General features: G+C 45.0%; 1 protein-coding gene across 1 annotated transcript in view; it reads left to right on the forward strand.

Moving 5' to 3' along the window:
* HLCS (holocarboxylase synthetase) overlaps positions 1 to 3,086 on the forward strand; it is a 239,689-nt gene that overhangs the window by 50,680 nt on the left and 185,923 nt on the right. The window contains exon 2 of the mRNA XM_003800674.3: positions 1,597 to 1,734. The gene's annotated coding sequence lies outside the window, so the exon portion shown is untranslated. The remainder of the gene's footprint in view (positions 1 to 1,596; positions 1,735 to 3,086) is intronic.

Genomic DNA, 3,086 nt, shown 5'->3' on the forward strand with positions numbered 1-3,086 from the left:
TACCCCAGCCTTAGGTTTTAGCTTTTTCTGCTCTGGGTGTACCTTGGTTTTGACGAGTTATAGTCTTTTAAAACCAATTTGCTGTTTTATTTTTTTTTTTTTTAGAGAGATTTCAGGAAGGAGAAGAGAGATTCATGGATATATTTGATCTGCCAACCAATCTTGATTTTAATCTGCTTTTAAAAAAACTAAATCACTCTTTTTTTTTAAAAAATCACTCGATTGGAGTTTACCTTCCCATTAAAACATGTCTTTTCTGCATATCACAAATGGCTTTTCCCTGAAATAGTTTACTGTATTTTACCATTTATAACGTACTCCTGTGTATAATGTTCACCCATCTTTTTTGTCTAAACTTTCTGGAAAACACCCCTCAAAAGACATCTGGGGTGGAGTAATGCTCCCCTGGTAAACGTACACATCACACCACTTTCCCACCACCACCTGCTTTGTGAAGGCTGCCCCTTTCCTCTCTCCTGGGAGTTCTTCCCTCTCTGCCACGTTGGAGGCTATGACCAAGATGGCCATTCTTGTGGCTACCAGGGCAGGAGCTTCTGAAACCACTTGGCCCTCGGGCAGCCAAATGGGTCCTGGGGGTTTGCACAGGGCACCTGGTTGCCTCCACACAGCCGGGCCTTTGGCCTTGGCCCTGGCCCCTTATGGTTGCACCCCACTTTTCTGGCCCTGCCACTGCCCCCTCTCCTGATTGCAGTGTTCAGTAGAGGCTACTCTGGCCCACTCCCACCAGATCCTGGGTCCTTGTGCACCGAGTGGGCCCAGATGGGAGGCATGGCAGCCATGGGAGGCCTGCTGGGCCCTGCTGCGCCCTGCTGCGCCCTGCTGCTCCTGAGCTGTGCTACCCATGTATAATATGCATCCTTATTTCTCCTTCAAAAATTAGGCAAAAAAGTGCACATTGTACATAGCAAAATACGGTCTATTTTATGAAATAGAAATAAATACTATTTTAAGAAAATCTGGAGTCTGGCAATGTCTCACATCTCAGTAAGGAGGATGTGGGCACAAATTGCCTTAGCCCCCTGCTGTGATGGCTGCAGGAATGAGGGAACAGCCCTGAGATGGTTGTAGGTGGGCATACTGCCTGTCCTCATTCCCTTTAGTTTTATTTTTTATTTTTTTGAGACAGAGTCTCACTTTGTCGCCCTCTGTAGAGTGCTGTGGCGTCATATCTCACAGCAACATCAAACTCTTTGGTTCAAACAATTCTCTTCCCTCAGACTCCCAAGGAGCTGGGATGACAGGTGCCCTCCACACCTGGCTGGCCTCATTCCCTTTCAGCGTGCGACCAACTTGTATTTGGAGAGCTCCTGCACAATAAGTCTAGGAATGGTGGGAATAAGCCCAGTTTCACAACTGATTGTTTGAAAGTAAAGATCTAGAGATGTGGAAGCTGGCATGAGCCACAGAGGGGCTTGTGCAGCTGTTTGAATAGTCACAGTTAAACAAGAAACACAGGTTTCATGTGGTCCATGGAAGGGCGTCAGATTACAGAGGAGGATGTCGCAGAGGAGACACATGGCAGTTGTGTTTTGAAGTGACACTGAATCCTCTTTATGTCTCCTTTCCTCTACACAGTCCATTGAAGACTTGAACAAATGGGCCCTATTTCTTGTTTCTCCTTTTATACTTGAAGCAGAACATGTAGCATTTGTGACAGAGAGCATTTGGGTACAAGGTGAGACTTTACAGAGACCATCTTCCTCTTCAGAAACAGTGAGTAACATTTTTTTTTTTACTTGTGTACCATAAAGACCAAATATTTTTATGAGTGCTTTCCCCTGGTCTTTGTGGCTCTCCTTTTTGGAAGTTTTGAGGTAATTCTATTAGTTAAATTACTTTCACCTGTTTCTTTTTACTTCTTAAATGTGGCTTCTAGAAAATTTAAAACCAGGTGTGTGTGACTTGTATCTGTGGCTCACATTGTACAGGAGGCAGGCTACCAGCCCTGCCCCTGGGATGCTCTTTCTCAGGTCTTCTAGTCCATTCCTGCAACTTCTCACTTCCCAAATGGGCTGAAACAGACGACTTGTATAGCCACCTGCTTCCTAGACATCTCGCCCTGAGTATTCTGAAAACACTTCAACCTTAGCACCATGTCCAAAACCAGTTGTTTGTATTCTTCTGCTTAAAAAAAGAAAAACCCAGGTTAACACCCCAATCTGGTCTTCCTCGCACCTCTTCCTTACCTCCATGAAGGGACAGGTCTCATGCTCCTCCCCAGATGTCTTAGCATCACATTCACCCTCATTTCATTCTCATCTTCATTAGCTTTTGTGTGAAAGTGGCATCCTGTCTCATATCCCTCCCTTAGGTTTCCCTCTTGGCGGTCAGAGTTAGTCTGGATACAAATTCGATTGGATCACACTTGCTTAAGTGTTCCGTGGATGCCCTCCACCAGATGTGGGCCACGTACAGGAGTTGAAAGGGTGCCCCTCAGCCACCCTGTCCCTTTCTTCCCTCTCCCTACCCATAAAGAGCTAAGCCTGCCATTCTGCCTTCACTCACCCATCAGGTGTTCCTGGTCCTACGTGTGCATAATCAGTAGAGATTTTGCTGGTGATAACCCTGTTTCCTGAGTTCCTACTTGGTGAGGATTATCTATATGACATTGTATTGGGATGAGAGAAGAGGAAATTTGAGTAGAATTCCAGGTAGCCCAAAATAGGTAGAGACAGATAGTAAAGAAGAGCCGAAGACTTTCTGGGTGGGGCCCCGGAGCGGATAGAGCATTTGGCAGGCAGGCCCGAGAGCAAGATGCTCTCTCCTGAAGGGTCATAATGTATTGTTTAGCCTCATGTACACTTTTGATAATAACAGTCCCATTTATTGAGCTCGTGCTGATGTTTTATGTTCGTTACCCTGAAAGCTTACAGCTCTGCAAGATATAATTGTCATTTTAAAGGTAAGACCAAGGTTATTAGATTAAATGACGTGTCTAAAACTGCTAATGACGTGTCTAAAACTGCTAGCTGCTAAGTGGTAGACGAGGTTTCAAACAATGTACCTTTTCCAGAGGAACAAAATAGTACTTTTAAAGAGATCTGGGTCATTGAGATTCCAAAGGA

The sequence above is a fragment of the Otolemur garnettii genome, unplaced genomic scaffold (genome assembly GCF_000181295.1).
Source record: "Otolemur garnettii isolate 467f Iridium unplaced genomic scaffold, OtoGar3 scaffold00180, whole genome shotgun sequence".
In the NCBI taxonomy this organism is placed as follows: domain Eukaryota; kingdom Metazoa; phylum Chordata; class Mammalia; order Primates; family Galagidae; genus Otolemur; species Otolemur garnettii.